The sequence below is a fragment of the Zonotrichia leucophrys genome, chromosome 1A (assembly GCF_028769735.1).
Source record: "Zonotrichia leucophrys gambelii isolate GWCS_2022_RI chromosome 1A, RI_Zleu_2.0, whole genome shotgun sequence".
NCBI lineage: Eukaryota > Metazoa > Chordata > Aves > Passeriformes > Passerellidae > Zonotrichia > Zonotrichia leucophrys.
This window is the reverse complement of record NC_088170.1, coordinates 31,620,277-31,648,211: the sequence shown is the minus strand read 5'-3', so window position 1 is coordinate 31,648,211 and position 27,935 is coordinate 31,620,277. Positions and strand designations below refer to the sequence as shown.

The window sequence follows — 27,935 nt, the reverse complement described above, 5'->3', positions numbered from 1 at the left end:
TTAAATATTTAACTTTGCACTAACAACCACCTTCATGAGTTTCCCAGTTCTGGACATTGAGTTTGCACTGAACACCTTGCACAGAGTATTTTCTATATTTGCCTGATTGTAATGATTCTCATTCATGATTCTTGCATGCAGACAGACTTTTTGAGAGCTCATCAGTTCCAGAGGGCTATTTTCCACTTGATGTCAATAATTCTTTATTCAGCTATTTATCAGAATTCTTTCCACTACATCTAATGGGTGATGTCACCCAGAAAGAGTTATAATTGCAGGTGGGAAATGAAAAAGAGATCAAAAGGCTTTCAAGAAACAAAAATCCTCTATTTATACAAGTTCTAAGAAACAAAGAATGCAATAAGAAACAAGCTGACAACAAAATAAAATTCAAATGGGAGCAAAATTATGGCTAAACACACTAATCTTCAAAGTTTAACATGGATTGTCAGCAGTTCTTTGAAGAAATCATGTTTCTGAAATTGCAAATGTAGAGCCATTAGTCAGCTATATATGAATGAATATTTCCCTTTTCCAAATCAGATTTATGGAATATTTTGCCTTCTGTCAGATTACAATATATTTGCATCTAATAGTCTAATTTAGAATGCTGGAGTTATAAATAGATGGGAAATGTGGCATAAATTAACATTGATACCAAAGACTAATGTGTTTTCCTTACAAACTGTAAGCTGCTGCCATGTCAAAGGAAAGTGAAACTGCTCTGCACTTGAGGTTTTCTGAGGTAAGAATGCATTGGTATGTTTGAGCAGGCACAGCTCTCTCGGATTGTGAGATGTGCTATCCAAATTCCTTTCCATGTTAACTATTACTGACCTTCAGCCATGGAAAGCAGCTAGTAGGGTGACTTAATTTGGCACCTGTTCTGGGGATTTCTGGATAGCTGAAGCCAAAAGCAATCCAAATTTAGGTGCCCCAGCCTGTTCTCAGCACATACTGTATTTTATGGTGGATTTCCTCAGGAGATTGCAAGGGCAATGCCATGTGGGAATTCCTAAGTGTTGCCTTTCACTCCTTCAAATACAAATGTGAGGCTGTTTTTTACTGACATCTTTTTTTTCTGGTGGCATCCATAGGCGAGATTCCTCCAGTCGAATAACACATTTTCCAAAATCACCTCATGAGAACACACATTTCTTGTGAACTAGAAAGGAAAGCAAACTATTAATCCAGTGAAACTAGGCTTGCGATCCTATTGGGTATGGACATTGTGTGGAATTTTCTTCTTATTTCTTGAGAATAATCACAGGAAGAGTGTGGGTGGATTGGCTCACATATGAAAAGTCACCTCTCAGATAAAGGAAAAACAACGTTTGGAAACACAGGGTTTCAACACAACCCTAGACAAAAGCAAAGAAACTGGAGTCAAGTCTTGTCTGTCACTCTATGCTGAAACAATTTTTCCACTTCCAGTAATAAGGATAGGGCAGCTTTTCAGTTTCTGATTCTGGAACTATACTACCCTCTATGTATAATTTTATTACTTTAGAATTTTTAGAAATAATACTTCTAAATACTTACAAAACTTTTAGTTTTCCAGAATTAAAAAATAATTACAAAGACCTGAATGATGTAGTTAGATTCTGATACTCATTAAGAAAGAAAAGAAAAAAATTATAGGGCTTCAAGTAAAATTCCCCCATAAACAAGTTATTTTCAAGCTGCCTCACATTCTTACATGAGTTTACTATTTTCAATGGCTGAAACAGTACACAGAGGATGAAAATACCTTTACTTCTTTTCACTTTCACAGATATATGGAGCCTATAAGAATATGCATTAAAGATGGGCATGATTTTCAGAGGAATGAAAGGGGACGGTTCTGAAGCTTGTTTCCTCCCCTACTATAGCATTTTTATGCTGGTGAGAAATATTCTTGAGCCAGCTGGTTGTTTTGTTCACACTGGCTTTCATTGCCTAATCTACTGAATTCATTATAGCTCCCTGCCTGAGGGCTCAATTTTCAGCTGCGCTGAGCATGACCCATATCAGCTGTGGGAAAAGGAAGGCAAAGGCTCTGCGGGTCCCTCACACCTCCCGGCACTCTCAGGAAGCTGTGGGGTGACCCCGCTGCTGCACCAGCCCAGACCACCATGGCTAGGCGACATTGCCTTGCATGGGCCTTGGAAATTACTCTCCTAGCAGGAGTTTGCTTGTCAAAACGTGAATTCAGTGTCAGGGACTTGCAGAGTAGGAGAAGCCGCCATGAAACAATGCTGGGTCAGAAGGGGACTTTCCCATAGCTGGCATTCCTTGATTAATTCACCCTGGGAAGTGCTTCAGGCCTGATTTTGCAATGTAGAGAGAACTTTCTGGAGTCAGAATCTAGAATCGAGTGTGTTGTTTCTGAGGTAACCAGACTCTGATATCATCTCAATAAGTAGTATAATTTTGTTTCTTGGTTACATGCTAGAGATGTGACATTGCAGAGAAGCTCTGTGTCAAATGCACTCTATTTGCACATGTGCTACCAAAGGACAAACAGTACTCTGTTTTTAAAGTATTTTGGCTTAGATTAGTGGTTGCAGAGAGGGAGATGTGTCCATTTTGTCCTCGCTAGCAAGTGGGCGTTAGCCTCCCACACTCACGTCACTGCCACATTTGGCAGTGGTGACACTTTGGCAGCAATAACTTATCTAAGCGGTCCCAGCACTGTAAAGTAGTCCCACTACTCCCTAAAACTTTTCTTGAGTAGTTTAGCCCTTTACTTCCAGTTCACTGACCTATGGTCACTTCTTACATGCACACAAAAACACATGTGAATGCCCATCTCCAAAGTACTGCAAGGAACCTAAAACTTACAAATCAACAAGACAGAATGGTCTTAGCCAAGAAGGAAGAACAAGCAAGATGAAAACATCATAAAGACCCCATGCTGGCACAGCATACTGACTCATACTTTCCACTTATAAATGTCATCCATTAGGTTAAAAAAATAATAATAAAAATCAGTCTGCATTCTGGGTAGTGGGTTTTTTTATTGCTTGCTTTAATAGCTCTGCTCTTCATCAGCTCCAGTATTCGGCAGCTGATCCCTCTTTCCTTCGGTAAGGACATGTGATAGTTTTGCTGAATAGCTGCAAACATGCTCTCTGCTGGGTACTAATAGCTGGCACATTAGGCTGCTTGGTGAGCTGTGGCAGCCAAACAGAAATGCTTTCAACAGAATGATTTCAGTAAAGAAGTGGAGAGTTGAGATTTTTTTTCCCTTTCTCCTCTCTGCTTGGTGCCAGAGTTCTTAAAATAGTACTCTCAGAGTTTTCTTGTTACCCATTTTGGAACCCAGATGTAGGAAGCCAGCCAGCACAGCTGGTGGAGCCTAAGTGTCTCACAGATAGGGAAAGATTATGTGGCCTTCATTTTTCTCTTAACTGTTAGTGTAACACTTTATTCCTAACTGTTATTGATGTTATTGCTATTGGAGTGTCAGGAAAAAAACGCCCAGGGTTGCTGAGTTGGAAGTCCTAGGAGCTGAAGACCTTCCTCTCCCTCCTGTTGTCATTGTCTTGCTACCATACTTTGTTACCTTCCCCGATTCCCTCATCAGGAATCTGGATTTAATTAGTTGTTCCCTTCTGAACTCACACTGATACCTGTGCTGAGCTATTACAACTGATGTGCCATGATGCTGTGAACTCATTCTCACAGCAGGCTATGTATAAAATCACCTGTCTTCTTATACTCAGGAGTATATGCTAGATTTCTGAGGAGAATAAAGTATATGAAGTGCCAGTACCAAGCACCAAGCTTTTTGACAGCAAGCCAAAATGTACACAACAAATTGAAAAGAAGTGATATGACAACAACTAGAGCTTCCTTATAAGTCATCTAGTAGGTACTGGGCCATCTAGTGGGCTGGCCACTTTTAGGGACATGGGAATTTTCTTCTCCTAATCATGCAAATCAGATTGCTGGAAACCTTCAGTGAAATTTTGCTTCTGTGAAATCTTTTTCCTGTTAAAGCTTTGCTATCACCTGAGCAGCCTCATGGGATCCTTCCTCATGTAATGTGTGGTAACTCCTACCAGCCTTGAGTTACTTATAATCATATGGTTTCTGAAGGGTGGCTTTTGAGAGCAGCCCAGTCTGGGGTATTACAGTTACAGACCACAGAACTCCATGTTCCCAGTACATCTGTGAAAGCATTTGGGGAATGGCAGTACGGATGGAAGCAACACTGATTCATTCTATCTTCATATGGAAACAGAGGGAACAGTTGGCCTCTCCAAACTGGAATGATACAGAGATCTGAATATGCAAAAATAGCACAGCAATTTCTAGGCAAAAACTAAATTCTTCTCAGAAATACATTGAAAAACAGTGCATTGAGGTCCACTGTGAAATACTTGAAAGGTAGAGAGGGCAACACTTTGTTACAGTAAGCTTCTTGATTTATAACATAGGTCATGCTGAAAATGAGGAGGAGTCAGGTATTTAATCCTTGCTTATACTTTTATACCTCCTCTAGCACTAAGCATATTTTCTACCTTCAACAAATTTCTGATTGCGGCACACACGAAGGAATGACAGAGGTTTTTGGAGGTAGTGGAAAATAGACTTCTTCACCAATTTAGGTTTTTGAGAAACCATTTCTGGTGGATGTCTGGCTATTAATTTACAGCTTTCTACTGCTCACCATTTTCTTCTCCCATCTCATCACAGAATCAGAGTAATTTAGTTTGTGCCTATATCTCCCTGATGGGACCATAAGGTCCAGAGTCTTTGCTAACACAGGTAATAAATGTGGTCTTGCATGAAGATGTGGGTCTGTGAGTGGGAGCCTCTGATTCATACATATTCCTTCCTACCAGCAGAGTTGCAGGAACAGTAGCCTCCAGTAAGCAAACAGCTGAGAAGGTATTTCTTTAAACAGCTTCTGCTGTTTGCACAGCGAGTCTCTACACTCTCCACTGACTCATGCATGTGACCGTGTTCGAGCTTATGCCTACCTCCATTTCCTTCCCTTGTGTCAGCAACTCACTGCTTCTGCTGCTTCTGAAGTTCACTGTAATTATATATACAAGCAACACATGACTAGAGAGTTTTAAATGAGATCAGAATTTTTGCATGTAGGCTTTTGTTGCCACATGCCTCCTTTTCTAGGGAAGAGGGGCAGCCTAATGCCTGAGACTGGAGTTTTATCTGTACCTGCTGAAGTTTATACCCAGCTTTCACTAAGACTTTGCAAGACCCGAATGTTTCTCTCTCCTTGGAGGGCTTCTCAGAGAGTTTAACCTGAGCAGAGAGGTTTTTGTTGTATCCCAAAAGCGAGTTTTATATTATCAGCCACTGGAAGCGTCTCACCTAAGATACTATTTAGAATCTGTATAGTAATTGCTGAGGGATAAGTGTTCTCCACATCACAGGACAGGTGTACAAGACAACAGATGAATTTCCATGTAACAGATAGAGAGGGTCATCATGACTGCATGAAATGTTAAGCTAAAGCTTATGTGGCTAAATCTCTATAAAGTAAACAATTTTTTTAATTCTTCTGTCATGACTGAGTACACAAAAGAGAAACCACATTGAAATCTCTATGTACCTTCTTTCCAGATGATTTTCTACCAAGATCCTCACTAACTCAATTATCCATAAAACTACCCAAAAGAAATACAATCTTGAAATAGATAACAGATGCACTTAGGAGTTACATCTTGTGATGAATGAATACAAAATCCCAGCTTCATTATAGCCAGCCCACACAGTCACATTTTTTATTGCTCATATATAACGATCAGAAATCATTTGGGACCAAAAGATAAACTCCAGCAAAAATTCTACCACTATCTAAAGTAAAATGAAATAAGAATAAAATTAAAAAATAAAATAAAAATAAAATAAAATAAAATAAATATTTTAAAATAAAATTAAAATATTTAAATAAATAAAATATAAATAATAAAATATAAATAAAATAAAAATAAATTTAAAAATTTAAAAAATTTTAAAAATAAAAAAATTAAAATTTTTAAAATAAAATAAAAATACAATAAATAAAAAATAAAACACTATCTTTATTTTCTTATAATCTATACCCCTATAGCCCTGATTACAACACATCATTCTCATCAATCTGTTCTTTCTATTTACAATATCTTTAACTGGAACTTCACCCATGAAATTTAGCTTCCTGTTTATTCCTAATTTTGAGTACAAACTCTATAATAGATAATATTACTTCTGTTCTGTGTAAATATGCCCATGATTTATAGCAAGATTTTTGGCAAGTTGCCTTTAAATATTTGAATTGTTCTATAAATTCTCGTGTTAAGGGGTACATTCAGAGCAGGTAGCTCAGTGTGCAGGTTCACTGTGAGTAGCAGGTTGGGAGCAGGAGGCAAGGGGCTGTGAACCGCTGACCCCTTGCATAAGAAAGGGCCTGGGGACCTGTGTCCAGGGACCAGACACTCAAAGGCACTCAGGAGCTGAGGACTGAAGAGGAGGAATGAGACTTTTGTGCCCTTGGACTGGAGGTATAACAGCCCAGGGGTTCCTTTGTTGGGGGTCCCTCCTTTGAGGCAGCAGCTCAAGTTCTTTCTGTTTCACTGCACTGTGAGTAAATGGCTTCAAGGAACCAGAACTCTGACCCTTCTATGGGAAACCAGAAGGTGAACTGGCCAGGAAACCTGGTCTGACTGTGGAATGGGGTGTGTGGGGAGCCAAGCAGGACAACTGTGGGTTCAATGGAGCTGCCCCCTGTGAAGGGACTTTGGTCCCGGCAGTGAAAGTCTCTGGCACTGGGAGTATAAATGGTCAGACAGGGCAGTTTGCTTAATAGTTATGTGTCCTTTGTATCTGATCCTTCTTTCTCTCAAAATGGCATTTCCTGTACCTACCTAATCTATGAAATGCATGCTACGTGGATTTCACTTGCTTCAGAGTTTGCAAGTAAACAAATGTAGGACAGACATGTTCAGACTGTCACATACCCATTCTGCCTGAACTCCAATCTGGCTGAATACAGTAGTGCAAACCATTTTGTCCTGCTAAGATTAAAGTGTTCATGGCATTCTAGGCTCGGGGAATGGAGTGAAGGTGCAACTATCTGGACCAATTCACATGATCAGCCAAAATTTTGCACGGCCAAAATCAGAACTGAACTGCAGTTTATGCAAAAGGTATATGATATTTGCCTACCCAGAGTACTTCTCAAGATTTACAGGAATGTTTTTCCTGTGCTCTGACTCATTATACCAGTGCTGAAATCATCTGAAGTGAAAGCTTCTTTTGTGAGGAAGTTCAAGGCTTTTAAGGGTTGAGCTGAGCAATATCCTAGTCTAATTGCAGCAGTTCATTTTCTTGCAGAAGTAACACATCACCAATGCAAGTGATTCCCAGCCTGGTGATGGGAAAGAAAATTCTATGCAGTTTTGCTCAGTCTTGCAAGGAAGAGTAGTAGAAGGCTGATAAGTATATTTTAGTACTTTTTGGACAGATAAACTGGCAGATTTCTTCAACAGTGATGGTGTCAATCTCTGAGCACTGAGGTAAAGCTATCTGCTGCTCTAAAAGAGGCCAGTTATATGCTGCACTAGAATGCTGGACTACCATAGTGTTAAAAATTTTATCTCTGTAAAGCTAATGCACTATTGTAAAGGTATTATCTTCCTTTTCTTCTCTTTATCCAGTTTACTATTTCTTGCAATTCCTACATCTTGACATTAAAAGTTGCTAAAATTGAGTCAAAATGTGACCAGATATCACATTTTGATGGTAATTATAAAAGAGTAAGGTGTTTTATCTTCTATCTTTTCTAGAGCTAACATTGCACAACAAAGACAAACTAGTTTAAAAGCAACACTTTAAACATGACATGGAAATGAAGAAGTGATGCTGTCGATCTCTGAGCACTGAGGTAAAGCTTTCTGCTGCTCTATAAGAGGCCAGATATATGCTGCACTAGAACATTCACCAGAACATCTTGGCAGAAGGTTCCCATGCAATATTATGCTAGATTAATTTAAGGCATAAAAGGCATGGAAAATTATTACAAGTTCTGCGTATAACAATATAATAAGAGACACAGGATTCCAGAGAACAGCAAAGAGAAAAATGGTTAGAAGATGAAGCACTTGGCTGCAACAGCTGCTTACTTAATTAGCAATATCCCTAATCTAATAAAATCATCATACTATGAATCATCTTGCCCAAGTTCATTCACCAGAGGTGTCAAGTATTCAATCAGTGGACATTTGTTCATTTTTTCCTGCTACCTCCTAACTTTGTTTCTTTTTTCTATTTTTTTTTTCTTTTTGACCCTGTCAATCACGCTTAGGATGACAAGGTCTTAGTCAAATCCTTGTCTCACATGGGTTAGAATACAGGATCTTCTTGGCTCCCAGTCAGTTGCATTGTTTTCATCAAATAAAAAACATCAGTGGAAAAAAAATCATCATTACACAAAAAGCAAATAACTTGAAGCATTTTAACAATTGTGTATTAGTGGTGGCATGCTTCAAAAATAAGTGCTGAACATTGCTGAGACAAATGCAGGACTATATAATTATTTATGACAGGCTTTCATCATATCTTTCTTCTCCTAAATGATTGGTGTTAGTTGAAGGCCAAAGGAATACTATGAAAATAAAGGAAGGAAAGTGTGGGATGTTTTTATATGGCCACTGCCCTCCATCTTCACTCACACATGAGCAGCCATTCTAAGCATCTCCTGCAAGGACCAGTATTCAAAGGTGTTTGGCCTTCATAATCTGAAATCTGTGGAAAGAATGAAGAACCATTTATAGAAATAAGCAGGAAATTGTTTATTCCCATTCCAGGAATATGTTCAATTTGAGAAACGGTTTTCCATTCCATATTGGGATGAAATGGAGACCTTTCAGACCTTTCTACTTTTCTTGGAAAAATATAAAGAGCAAGTGAAAGCTTTGCTTTCCCTACTCCTGTTGCTCACCTTCATGTCCTCTAAAAGAGCCAGGCAAATAGGGTGCCAGCATGCAAGAAAAAGAAACCGGATCTGAAGCCCAGCTTTGCTGAACTGATGCATTCACGTGTCTGGTCTGAGTACTTGACAAGCCTGTCACACATTATAAAAGAGTGTCCAACCTGCAGACTTTTCTGAGGTCAGCTACAATTAATTCTTCATACTTAAAATAGCCCACCCTAGAGCTCAGATGCATTTCCAGCCATCACTTTTCTGATGTTGATGTGTTCCCACTAAATCTCTCCGTTTGAGCACACTGACTCAGCTCCTGGGCTCGCCCCCAGCCTCCCTCTGCCACAGGGTTTAGCAGAGCTTGTTTGTTTGAGCACTCGCTGCCACTAGCATGGCCCCAGTTCACTCCCAACACACACACAACACACAAATAAAAATGGAATGGAAAATGTACAGAAAAGGGAGCCATACATCCCACAGAAACATGAATTTTACCTCTGCTCTTGGATTTTTTCCAGATAACTGAAAGATGGCCAGCTTCTGACGTATGCCTAGGATTTATGTTCTTACAACAACAATGTCATTACTAGCCCACATCCCTGGGTAGTAACTCAGAGAGTTGTGTTTATTTGCCTTTTTTATCTCTAAATATCAGCATCATTTTTTGCTTGCGTATTACTATCCTTGCTGAATTTCACTGGACTTGCATATCTAAAATTCAGCATCCCCATAAGTATTTGCAACATTCTGGCCATGGTTGCGACATTCATGGTTATGTCTTTTTAATGCTGGAATGCCAGAAGATATATAGAAATTAGAGTTTGTAATGGTGTGCGACTCCTTGTGCTCCACAATTGAAAGAAAATCTTCCTATCTCTAACATAAGTAGCAGAATCAACTCTTTTCCCCCAGTGAGGAATTTGCTCCTCCACCTAAACTAAGCAGTCTGATTTCTGAGATGAAGGGCTGTTTGTGAATGATGATATTGAAATCTGGTCAGTAACAATGAATGATATCAACAATAATAAAAAGATACTTTAGAAAGAAAGATGATCACCCTATATAATCATTAACAATCTGTCACTCGCTGTGTCTTTTTGGGCACAAAGTCATTAACATCAGCACTAACAGCTGCTGCCACCCTGAATGTCAGGGAAAAAAAAGTTGGAAAAAATTCCATTCCAAGTTTTTAGTTTCTCAGACTGAACCCAGGGATGTAAATGTCTCTGACCTCAGTATGAAGGATTTCCTGGATCTTCAATTAACATCTGGACACCACCCCCACCCCCATAAGGATTTGGACACAATAACAAAAGCTTACAGTGACATAGCAGCAGCTGCATTTGAACATATCTGGGTGTTGCTGGGAGAAATCAAACCATGGCAATGCCATGAACATTGTAAATCATCACTTTATCCCTCTTGCTCTTCAAATCAACTTTCTGGAACATTTCAACTCAGACAGTAGAAACAACTGCATGAATCTGAATTCATAAACTATTTTGCTCTGATGGGATAAGGGGGTATGTAATTGAAGTAAACTGGAGTCTGTGAAATGGGACAAAAGAAAGCTGTTGCCTTTCTTCCACACCCTGCAGATGGAAAGGAAACAGAATAAATCCACTGAATGAAGTTCTGGACCTTAAAATATTTCAGGAGCCAAGTGCCAAATTCTCACCAAATGGGATTTGTAGGTATGCCTTAGTCCCTATTTTCTACTGAATTAGACAAGTCCTATATGTCTTTGCAAATGTGTTCTGTGAGATAGGATTTTGTATTTTGCTGCAAGATAGAACCTACTCTGTGGAAAGTGTGTTTTAGCTCGTGCTGCTTGATGCTAGGTTTCCTCAAAAGTGTATTTGAAGGATGGCTGGGAGTGGGTCAAAAGTGTTGCAAATGTGTAGGTCCTTCTTTTAGGTAAAATTAATTCTGCCTAGGGAAGAATAAGGGCAAAAACAACAAACGCAATCTCATTTTACAGCAAGATGACCTCCTTAGTGGATGACTATTCTACCCAGATGTTAGTAAAACCTTTGACATTGCCTCCCTGTGCTGGTTTAGGGCAAATTTGTTAAAGAATCTGCAAAGGAGGGCCCCTCCAGAAAGCAAAACCCACACGGCCCCTCCCCGCAACCGGTTCGGGAAAAAATTTCTCGGAGAAAGGTGGAAAGAACCTGTTTATTTGACTGGCCCCGCACCCCCCAGCACACAAAATGAACAATACCCAATGACACCGCTTTGAGAAAGATGACAAAATCAGAAAGTCTCTTTCGGGGGTGGTTGCTCTGTTCTCAGTCCCTCGGGCTCTGGGCCAGCCACTGCAGCCGAACCTTCGGTGTTCCCGGGTCCCAGTCCGGAGCAGGTTCGAGATGGTCACAGGAACAGGAGAGGAGAAACAGTCCAGGAAGCAATGTGGACTGTTTAGCTAGAACTAGCTAATAAGCAGAGGCAGAAAGCAGAGCAGAAGCAAGAGCAGAAAAAGAGAGCAAGCAAAAGCAGCAAGCTGAAGCTGGAAGTGAAAAAACAGTCTTGTGTACCGCTTGTCTCTGTGTCTTGATAAGAGAAAGCCAAACAAAACTTCCACTCTTCAGTGCCGGTCTTAAAGGCACAGAACAGATGAATAGGGATATACAAGCATCATAACGTCACCCCAGGACACTCCCTCAACATTCTTCTGGAAAAGCTTCATGGCTTGGCCGCATGCACTCCTAGCAGGATTGCAAACTGTCTGGGTGGCAGAAGATGGTGGTGAATGGAGCTACACCCAGTTTGTGGCCAGTCACAAATTGTGTTCCCAGCAACACAGTTTGTGTTGTGGGGTCATCGCTGTTCAATATTTTTATCAATGGTTTGGATAAGAGGATTGAGGGCACCCTTGGTTAAGTTTGCAGATGGCACTAAGCTGGGCAGGAATGCTCATGGTGAGGAAGGTCCTGCAGGGAAATCTGGATAGGCTGGATCAATAGGTCAAGGACAATCGTACAAGGTTCAAAAAGGCAAAGTGCCAGGTCCTGCCCTTCTGCCACAACACCTGCATGCAGCACAACAAGCTGGGGTGGCTGGGAAGCTGGTCAGTGGAAAAGGACCTGTCAGTCCTGATCAACAGCCAGCTGAACATGAGCCAGGAAGGTGCCTAAGTGGCCAAATCCTGATCATAAAGTTTCCAATTTAAATGATTGTATGATTCTATGAAATGTTGAATGGCCATTTTCTATTTAGTTCCATCAGTTGTTTGTACCTCATGCAACAGTTGCCAGGGAGCCAAGAAATAGTTCTGAGTATGAACATGCAGTTCTTGGTGGTCTCTGGCACGTGTATGGTAGGACCTGGCTTTCTTTGGCTGATGAATCCCCCTGTGGCTGCAATGACCATGTAAGACAGGGTGACCAAGGCTAGATTTGTCACTAAAACAAAAGCTTGAAATGCTTTCTCCTCATATAAATTAAAATGCAATTATGTGTAGTCATAACAACAATCTGGAATGGAGTCACTGATGGCCAAAGCCTTAGAAGTCCCTTGAGACTTGTAGCAGATGTGCACAGTGAACAGGAACAGTTGTTATTGAGGTTGTCAGATTTTCTGGGCCATTGTTGTATCTGATCAGACCAGAAAGTGAAATGGGAATGCACAAAGGAACATTATCTTACTGTGCCTTCAAAGAGTATAAATCACAGAGGACTGTGCCCATCAGAGGCATCAGTGGTGATGGTTTTAATATTTCCAGGGTTTCTCACAATGAGTAGAAGAGATGTCAGAGTATATGACCCTTCCAAGTAGTCTCCTGTGTAACATAATCCCAATGTTCCTCAGGTTTTACATCAAGTTCCCAGACCTATAAAATCATGTTGTTATGCTCTTAGCACAATGACAGTAAGATAGTTAATATAGGCCAAAAATCAGAGCTGACCATCCTCTACATTGGGGATATCTCTGCAAATCCTCAGCTGGTTTCTGTTCCAGAAAAGGTACAGAGGAACAGACATCACTCTATGCTGTCACTGAGTTTACCAGCTCCTTTCCATACTGTCCTTTACTTCCCAGAGTAGGGACCAAGAGTGATAAACAACTCAGATCAAATTAAACTGATCACCATTTCTCCAGGTGACTCTGTGTGCATAAGCACCTGTTCTGTCACCTCTTCTGTCTTGCACAGTCAATGAGCAAGGCAAGTGGTGGTTATTGCTGACAGGCATTCTGCTCAGCACTGATAGAAGACAGTGAGGGCTGTGCTTGGCTCTCTCTGACTCTAGCTGGCCAGCTGGCTATGCAGAAAATACTCTCAGTTTCCTAAAAAGGCATCTCAACCATCATTTTTTGCATATGGGGATCCTTAGGGAAGAGCCCCTCCCAGATTCTTCCCTGAGACAATAGGTCTCTGCACCATTCCCTCTCTGCGCTTTCCCTAATTTCCATAATAGTCTAGTGTGATTAATAACCCTTGCTTCTACAGCCAAATAGAAAGGGAAGTAGCATTATGCTGTGTTTCCCAACAATAACAATGCAATAACAAATATCGCATTAAGACTGTAGACAGTAGTGCCGTATTTTAAAGAACAAGAGCTTAATTTTTTTTGAGGTTTATTAAAGTGGAATCTGGAGTTTGTTTGTTGTTGTTGTTATTTTTTATTTCTACAAGGTACAGCAGCTGCTTAAAAGAACATTTCACCATAAGGAACAGGCTGATTCACTGCATTTCTCCTGAGTACAGATTGTTGTCTTCTCCCACACAGTCTTCATAAATTAGGAAGAAAACTTGAGACGCATCACAATATATGGTTTTGATTGTCCCTGGCTTACAGTAGTTGAACTAAACCTCAAATATCCAGTCTTCTTCTATGAAAAAAAAAAAGTTTAATAAGATATAAAAGATGAATTTAAAGTTTAACTCTGAAATGTCTCAAGGTAACTGAGGAGGCTTAGCATCATTTAAACAGGAGGTTCGGTGATTTCTGTATCAGAGACCCAACCTTCCCTTTGTCAGATCTGGGGACATTGAGTACCTCCAGGTCTTGGGACATATTCCTCAGCTCTTACATAGAGGCACAGGAAGGTGGGACTCTGTTACACTGTTCAAATGTTCAAATGCACTAAGTCTGACCTGCTTTAGCTCACTACACCAAACCTCATTCAAATGGGAGTTTAAATGTCTGAAATGGAAAGAGAAGTCACCCACAAAACCATCCAGACTCCTGAGTGCAATCTATGAGAAAAAGACCAGCAGAAGGCTAAGCCTTCATATCAGTAGAAAGGTTTGGTTTTTGCTGCTCAACCTTTTCTTTTTTCATGCAATTTATATTTAGTCCATTGAAACAACTAGTAAAACTTGCCTGAAATGAGGCTTGGTTCCATGCTTCAGATTATAAGTGAGATATCAGAAGTAATTCACTCAGAAAGCAACAGGATCCCTTCAGGATGGTTCAGTCCTCTGTAAGAATAATAAATAAATAAACCCAAAAGCTTTTTGTTGTTTCTGTTTGTTTTTTTTTTAACTATAAGCAACATGAGAAGGTTATCAGAAAGTTGCCACCATAGAACAAAGAACTTCCTTCCCTGGTTAGCAAACTGCAATATATCACATTGTGATTCCTTAACAATAATTTTGAATCATTTGTTGAGATTCTTAGACATTGAAGAATATCTTTCTCCTACAGAAAAATAAAGATAGATGAAAAAATTTCATAGCAAAATGCAACTCTATTAGTAACATATAGGAAGGTGGTTTCCACTTGAGTGATGTATAGCATTCAATTCAAGTAAGATTTTCCTACTAGGGAACAGCTGAAATGTCATAAAGTATTCCAATTGTAATGGCACACATGTCAGAGCAAGGAATACCATAGACCTTTAAATATTTTTATACTGTCATGGCAGCATGAGCTGAGAGTGGAACAGCAAAGATAAATTATCTCCTGTTTAGCTCTGCTTCTGCCATGAGCTGGGGACATATGGGCAGTACAGTTTCCAGGCAATAAAGAAACAGAGATTTTAGATTACTGTGTTCAGTACCAAGAGACAAAGAGGAACATGAATCAATATTTGCTAACTCTCTTCTCCTTTCCTTCCAGATTGTCAGTTCTTCCAGTACAGCTCCACACTTTTTTATTAAATCTCTTCCTCTCCACACTTGACCCAGGGAAACTTTCCTCCTGTAACCTATGTAGGAGGATTGGCAGTGAGAGAAGTGTTGGAACAGTCTTTTTGTTTGCAGTTTTAGTGCCAGGGAAGCAACTGAAAGGAAAGTTATTTCAAGGGTGAGTGTGTGCTTGTTGCTGTCTGAGAATAGTTCAGTGAGTCTGGGAGCTGGTGAAGAACAGTCAGTATAGGCATTAACCACAGGTCACAGGTGGTCAAGTTTGCTTAAATCAGCTGTTGACCACATGCTCCCTGATGAAGTAATGCCTTAAGACATAGGTGCATTCCAAGTAGTGTTAAATATGCTTTATCTCTTCCTCTTTCACAGAATCACAGAATATCCCACGTTGAATAGGCCTTGAAAGGTCATGTGGTCCAATCTTGCATGGGAAAGAGAGCCAAGACGAGGTTTTATAGCACCCTATCCAACTGTGTATTGAAAACCTTCAACAATGAGGGCTCTACCAAGGGGACATTGTTCCAGTGATCAGTTGTTCTCACTGAAAAAAAATTCTGATAGAGACATGAAACTGCAACTTGTAATAGTTGCTCCCTGTCTTCTCCACGTGTCTCCTCTTTGCAGTTGCCCTTTAACTACCATAGTACTGTGATAAAGTCCCCCTAGGCCTTTTCTTCTCCCAGCAAAGCAAATCCTTCAGTCTTTCCTCACAGTGCATGTTCTTCAGCCTTTTGACCAACTGTGAGAGCCTCATTCGGACTCTTTCTAGTCTGTCCACATCTTTCTCAAACTGTAGGCACCAAGCTGCACTCTGCATTCCAGGTGCGGCCTCACAAGTTCTGAGCAGAGTGGGTCGATTCGATCTCTGCTCCTTCCAGCAATGCCCCTGCAGATGCAGCCCAGGATCTGATTTACCTTTGTTGCTGCAGCAGTGCACTGCTGACTCCTGTTCATCCTGCACCAGGTCCCCTTCAGCAAGGCTGGCTGTGCACCACGCAAATCCTGACACATACTGGACTCTTTCAATTTTTCTTTCCAGCTGCAGGACTTCCCACTTGTCTTTGTTAAATTCTTGCCAGTCCACTCTTCCAACCTGCCCAGGATACTCTGTAAGATGGTTCTTCCTTCTGTCTACCTTACCATGCAGTTTAGTGTGATCAGCAAACTAGGTGAGGGTACTTTCTGTCTCATTGTCCAGACCATTTTGGAAGATGTTGAACAGTGTGCGGCCTCATATCGACCCCTAGGGAATCCTACTTGTGATAGGCTGGTAAAAACCTTTGATCATCTTATGTGTGCAGCCTGGGTGCAAATTTCCTACCCATCCAATTTGTATCTTGCCAGTTTGTTCCAGAGAAGGCATCAGGAAAATGTGAAATTGTTTTACTGAAGTCAAGTCTTTATTGTACCTCTGCCTTAATCAGAATTCAAACCTTATGGGATCCCAGAAACAATTCAGCTCCTAACGTTTTTCATTTTCATCTTTCTGTTCTCATGGAAAACCTGCAACTGTAAAGACTGGTGTTTTCTCATCTACCTCTAGCTTAAAGGTAAAGCATTGAGTCTATTTTGGTGTCTTTTATCTATTAGCATAACTTTAAGTAAGTAGTGAATGTCTCAAACTTAAAGTGGAAATTTACCTTTTACCTGAAGGTAAGTGTTTTTACCTCTATTTCTTAGAGATGTTGGGAGAAATAATTTCAAAAATAAACTTCTTCGTTGTGTGACATATTCTGCCTGCAGAAATCTGTCTTGCTTTTCACTCTGATTTCTACCATGAAGTTGATGGTTTTTGCCTTAGGTGTAGAATCAATGCCCAACCTTTCTAATCATAGAATAAATGAGGCTGGAAGGGATGTCTACTGGGCATCTAGTCCAAACTCTGCTTGAAGTGTAGGCAAGTTACACCAGGCTGGTAAAAGATTTACTGAGTTTTTAATATTTCCATGGTCAGAAATTCTCTGCCCTAATTCTTCAAATATTTTACCATGCTCACATGGTAAGAAAGTTTTTCTTTGCTTGTAATTCATGGTCAAATATATGTAAGCTGCAGCAGCTGAACATAGAATACTGATTTTCACTTATATTTTAGTTTCCTCCTTTGCTACACTGTTTGCTTGGAAAAAAACTCAAAGGAAAAGATCTTATAGCTTACTAGCATCCACTCCATTGAAGCATTTCAATTCATGTGTGGGCTTTTCCCAATCCAATATAATGAGATGCTGCAACCACTCTCAGAAGTATTTCTGTCTTGTGAAATAGCTGCTAGCTACTTTTTGTCATGATGGAAAGAGTTGGATTTTTTTAATATTCAAAAATCCATGCATTCACATGGATTCTAGCATCACAATGTAGTCTGTTGAAATTAGTCCAGGGTATCCTGTTCTGATCATACATCTGTAAAAGTAAAAGAATAATCTGAATATATAAATAGCTTTGCAGGGCAAAAGAGAACAAGTTTTTATTTGTTATTTTCATGGTTTGTGCTGAGGATAAGTATCATCATGCAGACAGTCCACCCAGATCTGAGGTAATTAGGTTTCTTACTCTCTAGTCATCTTAGCACCTCAAACCCCAAGCTGTGTTCCAATAGCCTCAGTATTTTCCTTTCAATGGAAGTGGAATTTAACCTGACATCACCACTGTAAACAAATTTTCAAAAGGAGAGTGTGGTCTCTTTTTCTTGCTGACATTGGGAAGTCCTAGTTACACTCAAGACACAATCTCATAAGTGAGGAAAGCTATTATTTTCCAGAATCATGAGAGGGGAAGTTTTCCTTTGCTTCAATTTGTGCCATGTTCCATCATGTCATGCCACAGATGAGGCACTGCCTTGGCTCCACTTCTTCCTTTCCTTCAAGTCAGTCTATGATCTGTCTTAACCCTTTCTTAAGCCTCTTATAAAACCTTTATCAGATATTAAACAGGACTCTCTAGAGATTGAAGTCAAAAATATTTCCGTTCCTTTTTTCTATCCTCTATGCACATGCACAGCACTTTCTACTTTGACGTCTACTACTTTGACAAAAAGAAATGTTTCATTTTTTAAAAGATATATCTGGTATATCATTTTATGTCCTAAAAATGAGATCTACTAGAGGAAGATGAAATTTAAAAATAGATAGATCTCTAAAACCTCCCAGTGCTCTGCATTTTTACTGCATTTGTTTTTCAGATAGAATCCTTTCCTGAACAGACTTCAGCAACCACAGATGGACAGTATTTAAGGTAAACTTGAATGCAGTCCTATACTTTTGAACGTATTTTAAATGTTCAAAATTGCTGAAATTTGCAATCAAAGAATTAGCTGATTATCAACTTTGTTTATTTGTAGACTCTTCTATAGATCCCACCACCATATAAACTCTGATCATCTCTCAAAAATACACTTGAGGTTATGAAATGGTTACAGAGTTTATCAACTATTAAAATAGTTTTGTGGCTGAGTTAAGATCTAAATCTTCATTTTTGTAGCTTCCTCTGTAACATATTTCTGGTAACAGATCAGAGTGCTTTTCCAGCCTGGCCACAGAAGAATCATTGCAAATTATGTATATCAGAAATGAACTCAGGTTTTCAGTAGTGCTGAATGTCTGCAACTTCCATTAGCTCCAGCACACAGTGAGGATGAAAATCGGGTTTTGAAACCTGTGCAGATAACTGCAAGTTGGATAATCAGCGAACATCCCTCTCATACAAAGCCTGTGAGCCTCACCCGACTGTGTCTACGTGCCTGTAAAGGGGGCCTGGGGGGACCAGCTTGGTTCTGGCATCTTCACTGGAGTGGTCTAAAGTTAGATGAGATTATTTTCATTTTCTGTCCAAATTTAGCACTGAACAAGCAGAATCTGTAGCACACTTTTAGTTGCAGAGAGATGGTGGAAGAGTTAGAATATGTCTTTCCTGACTTTTTGTCCAATGAGAAGTAAAATATTAACCACAACTCCACCTCATTTATAATATGAAATCTTGAATTCTAATTCATCTCAGGTCCCTGATTGCTAACATCTGTTACCCTTTTATAAGCACATCATATCTGCATTGTCCTTTGAGGCAAATAGAAGGCCTTTTCAAGGTCAAACTGATGAGACCCATAGCCATTAGTTTTAAGAAACCAAAAATAAAGATGGGCTGAATATAGCAAATAGGATTTATTTGGGTATCAACTATCACCTCAAAATAGCAGAAGGCATGGTTGCTGAGAGAAAGAGATACAAATATAGTTTAGAAACCTTATATAGTTTTATAAATAACTGGATAAACTTATATTTAGACAGACATTAAAGGAGTTTGTCACTATAAGGACTTATCTCTGCTTCTCTCCATGTAGAGAGGAACATCTGTGAGACAACACACTAGTAGAGGGTAGTCATAAAATTTTTAGTGTCTATCTGAAGCACTTTTATTGCTCATTAGAGTCCTGTGTATTAGTGATTAAAGTGGCCTTCCAAATGAGGCACACTAGCTCTCCAAATTTCCACTGTCACAATGTGGTCAAGGAGCACTTCCCATACAGTACCTGTAGTCTGTGTGTGCATTGTCTCTACTTATCAGCACAATCTGATAGGTATTCCCATTTTGTAAACACATCTGAAATTTTGTGGTTTCCAAAAATAAAATTTATTTTATCTTTCTAGGTCAATGTTTTAAATGTAGATTTCAGCTACAGAAGCTACACCAGGGACAACAACTTGGGTATAATGACAAGCCTGTAATAGCATGGTTGACATCAATAGTTGTATTTATATAAGGGAGTAGTGTGCACCAAAATGAGCAAAGATTATTTAGAAAAATGTTTAAGCAAAATATATTCTTGTGTATTATGTGACATCCTACTTTTTCTGAATTTAAGTAAAACTTACAAGGTTTAATACAGTGTAATAATATAACATGACAACCTTCAAGGTTAGGCCTCAGAGAAATTTGCTTTAATAAAACTTTTTAAAACTCCAATATTTAAAACATGCCAAATTTTGCTAGAAATGTATTCAAAATGCTTAACAACGTTGCTAATGACGTGTTTTTTCTCCATGGAGTTCCCTTATGGTAACCATAAATACTATTGTTGAATCTTTCAAACCATATTTGCAAACATAGACACCAATCATTTATTTTCATTCCTTTCATGCTCTGTTTATCAGAGAAAGTTTTTGTGACTTTTGTTTACTCACTGGTCTTGAGTAATTCTTGAGTAATGGTTTCTGTTTGTACTGAATTAAGTGAAAGCACACAACCATACTTATAAATGAATAAAAATATTTTGGCCGTCTAAGATAAACGCATAAAAGTGTTTAATCCCACTAAAATGAGGCAAAAATTTCAGCCCTCAAATACCTTCTTTGGGATACCATTTAGAAAACAACAAAAACAATAGGCTACAAGGAGGTGGACTGACTAAACAATGTAAATACAGACTCTGAAATGCGACTAATTTTTTATTTCAAGGAGAAAAAGCACAATCAGGAGGCCACATAAAATATTCACTGAAAAGCAAAGAATTAAGAAAATATTTTTTAAAGCATCCCAGAAGCAAAGAGTGCTAAAGAAGCAGATAATCAAATGTGAATATTAACACCTCTCTACATATTGAACATTCATAATGTACTTTCTATTAGGAAGAATAATCACCACACAATTACTCTTCACGAAATTTGTTATTTGACTGAAGGCTGAGACCAAGAAGGGTTGTACTGCTCCTAGAAATTTTTATAAACTGTTCAAAATAATAAACAAATCATGGAAAGAGAGGAAGTGAATGACTCGTTTCCGTGCTTGTAAATGCATTCACTTACAGCCTAGACAACAAAAATAATAGCTAACTTGACTTAGTGAAAACTGAATTCTATTTTCATGAATAAATATTTATCCACTATTCATGCTTCTGGCAAATTTTTTTTCTTTTTTTGCTCAATTCAGAGCAGATCTAACCATCTTGGAGCTCACTAGTACAGCTGATGTCCTATAGGAAGTGAAACCAACACTAGCCTAAGGCCCTAAAATTTTTGTTGAATAGGGCTCCAAATGATTCTAGAAAGCAAATCTCAGATTAAAGCAAAACACATAAATGTCAGCCTTCCTGTTTTTGTCTAGCTGTGAAAACAATGATGAGGACAACATTTTGTAATTTTGAATTAATGGGGATTTCACTGTGCATTTTCACAAGTCATGCAAAGCTGACATGATTGACTGGAACAACACTTGTAACAGGTGAATTACACTTTTTCTTCAGATGAATTTTTCCAAACACAAGTGAAATGAAGTGGGAGTGGAGTGTTAGTAGAGTGTGGTTTCCCTAACCGCACAGGCAACACCAGAAATCCTGGTATCCTGTGTAATGTATCCATTGTAAATGCAATACCCTTAAACTGTGATTTCAGTTCTTTCTAGGCCCCTTAGAGAAACTGGACAGTATCTAAAGGTTGACATCACAAATTTTATTTCCTAGTCTCATAAACTATTTAATCATATAGTGCTTTCCATTAAACTTAGGAAAGGAAAAAAGGAAAAAAAGGAAAAAAGGAAAAAAGGAAAAAAAGGAAAAAAGGAAAAAAGGAAAAAAGGAAAAAGTCACTCTCCTGGCCCGATGACAAGTGCAGCTGTGAATCTTTGCATTTATTTAGGAAATAGAAAAAACAGGAGAGAATATCCTGACATTTTTAAATGTTAAAATATACTTTCATTTCACTTCCAAATAGATATGAAATATTTCCATGTGCAGCATATGTATTTTAAAAGTGAGGCCACAGTCTGAAAGTCAAAAGAAGATTATTATGTGGGAAGCCTTACGGAGAGTTTGTCTAACAAATCTCCATATCCAAAATGGTACTCATCCCATTTTTACTTCTAGAAAAAGGACAGATTATAAAAATAACACATTACAACACGATAGCATCTACAGTATATGTTAAGAGGAAGTTCAAGGGATATGTTAATTAGGTGGAAGATGATCTCTTGTAGTAATTAATGTATTATTCTTTCTACAGTTTATTTACATAGCATAGGATCATATTTAATATTTTATTAAAAATAGTACATTTTTAGAGGATAACATAACTCCTTCCATTATACATCAGTGAAAAAAATATTCAAATTTCTGTTATGAATAACCACTGAGAAAGTTCAAGCTCATGATTGGTCTAAGAGCATTGCTTTTATTATGATTACTTAAGGTTTTTTTGAGTAATCTGTTTTTCAAAAGGCCTGAAGAAACATTCTACATCTCATGTGTGGAAAACTAAGTTTCTGAATAGACTGACTCAAAAAAGTCCAAGGTCTCTAATTCAGTCCAATGTTTCTTTTTCTGTGCAAGATTATTCTTTTCTCCTTATCCTGTGAAGAAAACACTGAAGTGGTTCTTCTAGGTCACTCTATGAAGGGTATGATGTCAGTTATGTAAAGTTCACTCCTTTTTCTTGCAAGACAAGGATATAAGCTTTGGAAGCATCGAAGCATGGATGAGGGGAACATGCCTCTTCTTGAATACAGTGCTAACAGGAATAAAAGGGAATTACCTCTGTTAAATGATGTGGTTTGTGAAGATATTATTTTCCATATTTACCTGTTCCATGTTTAGCAGGGTAAGACACAACCTTTTGGGATTTTTCACTCCTTTATTTTACTGATTACAATGCTTTTGTTGCATTGCATGGAACAGGAACTACCCTGAGTTAGAACTGTATCACCTGATACAGGTGCAGGTGACAGAGGAAATATTAGGCTCAATGAGATAGTAAAAGCCAAAAAGCAAAGTAAATAACTGAGATACTAGTAGTTCTGAGTCCCATACTGCTGCCATCCCAATGATCTCAAGCTCTGTCACTTACAGCTAACTTTCCTGTATTTGAAACATATACACATTGCAGTATAAGGGTATAGGTGAGTGCTTTTTGGAATTACATTCTGGGCCAAAGAAAAGTAAATTCACTCTTTTAAAATGAAATACCATATGTTCAGAGCCAAGATATGTAGGCCACTCCAAAGATTTTATCCCTTGTCAAGGCAAGAATGGGAAATTGTAATGGATTTTTGTTCAGATGAGAGCTGATTTTATAACCTATCCCATTAAATGGCATTACATTCACATGACCTGACTTTACATAACAGAGTTATCATAACACAACTGACTGAACACAGAACCTGCATTTTGCAGTAGCAGATGATATTTAGACCATCATTATTAACTGTTCTGTGCAGAATGTTTTTCCTGCTACAGTGCAATGGAGTCTTCTTTCCTTTTAAATCACATTAGAATAACCTGATTGCTTATTTGTATAGCTATGTACCAAAATTACCCTTTAATTAAAATCATGCTGAGACTGTCACCTAAAGAGCACTGTTACAATCCTACTTTCAGCTGGGTTTTTAGTAAATAAGGTCTTTGAATTCATCTGTCAGTACCACCTAATAACTGCCTAATGAGTTAGCCAGTTACAACAAGATAGGACAAACGCAGAGGTCTTGGATATATCATGTTCCTGCACATTTTGTTAAGACTGTGACTAGAAAGGAGAGAAGGACCTGAAGCAGCCAGTGAGATTTGCCCTGCTAAAGCCTTGTCAGCTTTCCATCACAAGATAAGTCAGTCTGTTTATGGTGGGTCTAAACCTGCCGTTGCTAGTTGTGCTCTGGCCTAATGTGATTTATGAGAAGCCTGATTTCTTCCATCCTGCTGCTCTAACTCAATCTCCATACATGTTCTTTCATTTTAAGGTTTCATTTAAGGAGGAACAGATAACAGATTTTACTACTTTTATCAAAGAAGCTTTTGTCTCATTTTTTCAATTTTTTTTCAGAAGTTTCTTTTTAGATTTTGAATTGTTCAGAGCCCCCCAGACTCTGCTCCAACTGATGGATGGCAGTGGCAGAATATATTTTGATGTCCATGGGAGCTGAACTGGACCAGCCTTGTATGTTTTCCACATGCTTAAAGGTTTTTAGGTTTCTCTGGCCAAGAATGTTGTATTACTCTGCAGATCTTAGTTCTGTTAGTATGGAAAGTAAATATATGTGACTATTTAAAATTAAGAATAAAATGGATTTTTCCTACCTCACTATTTTGAGGCAATGCCAAGGCTAATATTTCATTCTGAATGTCTAAACAGTTCTGTGCAGGATCCATACAGTGAGTTGGACAGTACAAGATGTTAATTTCTTATCACTGAAGCATAACATTATTAATATGTGCTGAACATGATGGCTGACAGAGAACACTGGCCACAGCCAGAGAGCATGAAAGTCCTTTCAGAGACAAAATGTTTTAGCAAATATCCTTACTAAGCATGAAAGAATATTGAAGTGAAATAGAGTCTGTGTTATGCTGTGAAGTTAGTGGGAAACTGACATTTTGGTGCAAAGAAGACTAAATCTACTGTTTTTCTCATGTTATATGCCTAAACACATATCAGTTTGAAAGTTTACTTAATCTATATGTTAATATAAATTGCCAATAGCCACTTTGATCAAGTAAACTGCTTTTGTTTCTCATAGTTGGTTTTGGATTAACATCCACTGACTTGGAAATAGCCACCTAAAGTCTTGGAAAGAACAAGTCAGTCCAAGAGATTGCATTCATGTGCTGCTTCTCCCTATTGTTTATAAAGCCCTACAAGACAACACATTAAAAACAACACAAAACAAACAAAACCACCAAAATAAAACAATAAAAGGGACCAAAACAAAAAGCAAGCAAGCAAGCAAACAAACAAAAAATCAAACAAAACAAAAAAACCAAAAAACAAATCAGAAACAACAGAAGGACATTGTAAACGCCATTCAGGTCATTTGATACGACATGCTATAATTTCCTCCTTTTCTGGCCAAGCATAAATAATCTTGTGAATTTGGAGTTTAGACAGCCCAAGTTGTCTAACAACAGCACAGTTACTCATGAATAATTTGGATTTCAATGTGTACGTGAAGAAAATGGCTCAACACAAAGCTTTTTGTATTAAAACCATCTGTGATTCAACATCATCACACATGATATGGGGTCATTGTGTGAAAGCAGTAGTGCATGAACAGCCATGGAAATGGTGTATGAAAAGCCACTTAATGCCATACACAGTTCCTGGAAATGGTAATTTGGGGTTTGAGGAACAGTGATGCACTTACAAATCTTGCTGGTTTTAAAATTAGCTGTCTTTTCCATGCTCAATATAGTTGTATGTGAAATTTTGATGCATGGAAATGACGTTATTAGCACGAGTTTTTTACTTGGGTATGTGAGTCATGCAGCTTTTCCAAAGAGAGCAATGAAATGCTGATAACACACTAATGTGCATTCTGTATGTGTGATACGTATTCCAGAAAAGCATTTCTTTGAGGTACGGTAGAGTGCCCTTAAGAATTATGCTGTATAATCTTTTCTTACCTGTGTCTGCCCATCAGATTTTTTAAATGAATATTGGAGTCCATTATAATCACATAAAAAACTCATTGATTTCAAAAGCTCCACATTTTATCCTGCAAATTCCCAAGCATTGCAAAGTGGAGATATACACACATTTGAAACCTAAAATAGATTTTATGCACAAAAAGAATGATTTACATATAAATAAATATTGTCTTCTCTCCCATAGCCTTTTACACATGAATTTTAAGAACTTTGCAAGTCTGAATAAATATATTCATGAAAGTTTGACTGCAGATTATATAAAGATTCCTCCATTTTGACATAAATCAAATTAATCCTCTTTGAATCTTCACTGAAATGATGATGCTAGGCTAAATAAATCTCTTTGAATTCTCATTAACTGTTAGTACAGCTGATTCTTTGACTGGTTCATTAGCATGCTTGGTGGCATATGCTCAAAAAGAAGAAGAAAAAAGAACCCTACAATTTAATGCAAAATAGAACAAAGCTGTAGATTTCAGTCTTTGTCTTGTACACACTGTAAGGTACATGGAGCAATGATCTAACTTAAGCATTGCATGAGATTCTTCTGAATTGCCATTCAAATCTTTTCCTAACTTTGACAAAGTATAAATTAATTACGCAGCTGCATATAAACTTTCATCTGTGAAACTCATCTAAGACTATGGAGACAAAAAGTGGTGATATATCCACAGTATAACACTGACAAATAGATATCAGTAACTTAAGTTTTCTACTTTGCGACAGAAGAGCATAATTCAGCTTTACTGATTTTAGAAACAAAAGAAAAAGTCATGTCTTTATCCCATGAACATCTAAGTGAGATAATTTTATATTTCAACTCTCAAGACTGGGAAATTCTCATCCAACTCCCTGTCAGTCATACAGCTCAAACTACTACCTACTAAAGAAAACACATAATGTGCATAAAATGCTACTATATGTAATAATCAATTACCCACTGAGAAGCTATATAATTTAGATTAATTGTCATGGTACTTGGCAGAATTCAGAAGAAAGGAATGCACAAGATCACAAGGAAAATGAAGCAATCAGCAGCCATTTTCCACATTGCATGTCAGCAGCAGATCTGCACAAAGGTTTCTGCATTCTGTTTCCATGATCTAATATTGCACCACAGAATGAGTTCTGTTCCTTGGCTTGTGGCAAAGGTGGGTGGGATTTCCAAGAGGTCTCTATTTACATAAAGTCCCTGCACAGCCGGACTGAGCATCTGTGATTGAATGTGATGGGGTGCACCACACCAGGCATAGCCACAGGCATCAAACTGCCTGAATAGCCTTTTAGAAGAACAGGATACTGCATTATTTAATCTATCATTAATAAGTTCCACTTTAAGCATAATGCCTGCTGTCATGTTTCTTGACTTTCATGAGCTAATCCAAATTGCTGCTTCTTATTATATAACGGTACTTCAATGCAATCCTAAAGACTGCTTCAGGATGCCTCTTGCAGATTCCCATTACTTATGTATTGTCACAGAAAAGCACTTCAAAGGCATGTCTAGGTGTAGGGATGACCTAAGATTTATCAGGTCCTCCCAGCTCAAATAGAGGAAAACGATTCATTGTTGTGATTCCTTCATTGTAAAGGCAAACCCTTTAAACTCCACATGGCAAATAACCTTGTGTTATTCCTATTAACAATATCTTGGAGAATAGCTATGGCTTTATGTTATTTACACTTTGTGATAACCAGAATCTCCCTGCTCCTAGAGCGATGCCTAGAGTGATCTCTGTCAGAGATGGAGTTCAGCTCCCTTCCCTTGTGGGTGCCCACGTTCTTGCCCAGTTCCCTCTGTCCATTCAGATCAGTGCTCATACTTCAAATACTTTTCATGCAAGCTAGAATGCTAACTGAGACGAAAAGCCCAGGATAATGGAATAAAAGCTTTATTTCACAGACTTTTCCAATCTAAACACACTCTGAAAGTTATGCACTGAGAAGTTGACTTTTTTTCCTCTTTCCTTCATATCCTTACCTCAGGAAGAAGTGAAGAACAGCAGCTGCACAGAAGAGAAGTGAGAGCAGTGTACCAAGCCCTGTGGAAACAGAAAGGAAGCAGTAGATCGTTTCAACGAGAGCAGTATGTCTTGGCGTTGTTCCTTGACACCACCCCCGCCATCCCAGCCTCCTCTGCCCCTCCCACACTCACACATCTAAAAAGCAGATGGAAAATATTCTGCCAGGAGACATTGAAATACAGTGTTAGAAAGTTACTCTCATAAGGCTGGAGAAAGTGATGGAGAACTCTGGCAGGCAAATTAAATTATTCATAGTCAGTGGCATTTTGGAAGGAAAAGCGGGAAGGGAATAGGAGACTGAAGGATGTTATAGGGATTGTACAAGAACCATCTGGGATATTGGAAAAAGATGCACTTCATCTTGCTAAACTTCAGAGAGAGACCAGAGGCTAATTCTGAGTTCAGGAGACATTACCAGTCTTCCCAGTTTTTTAGAGCTGAGCATACTCTAGTGCTGCCACGATTTTATGGATATGAGTCCATGCTACCAAATCTCACCCCTCAAATTTC

The 27,935-nt window shown here is 38.5% G+C and overlaps 1 long non-coding RNA gene across 1 annotated transcript; it reads right to left on the bottom strand.

Annotated features, from left to right (window-relative positions):
* Positions 1 to 11,076: 11,076 nt before the first annotated feature.
* On the bottom strand, positions 11,077 to 27,443 carry LOC135457164 (uncharacterized). Its single transcript, XR_010442674.1, has 2 exons — positions 27,383 to 27,443; positions 11,077 to 14,342 (listed from the first exon to the last, which is right to left on the bottom strand). It is a non-coding gene; the product is annotated as an uncharacterized LOC135457164 (long non-coding RNA).
* Positions 27,444 to 27,935: the final 492 nt, after the last annotated feature.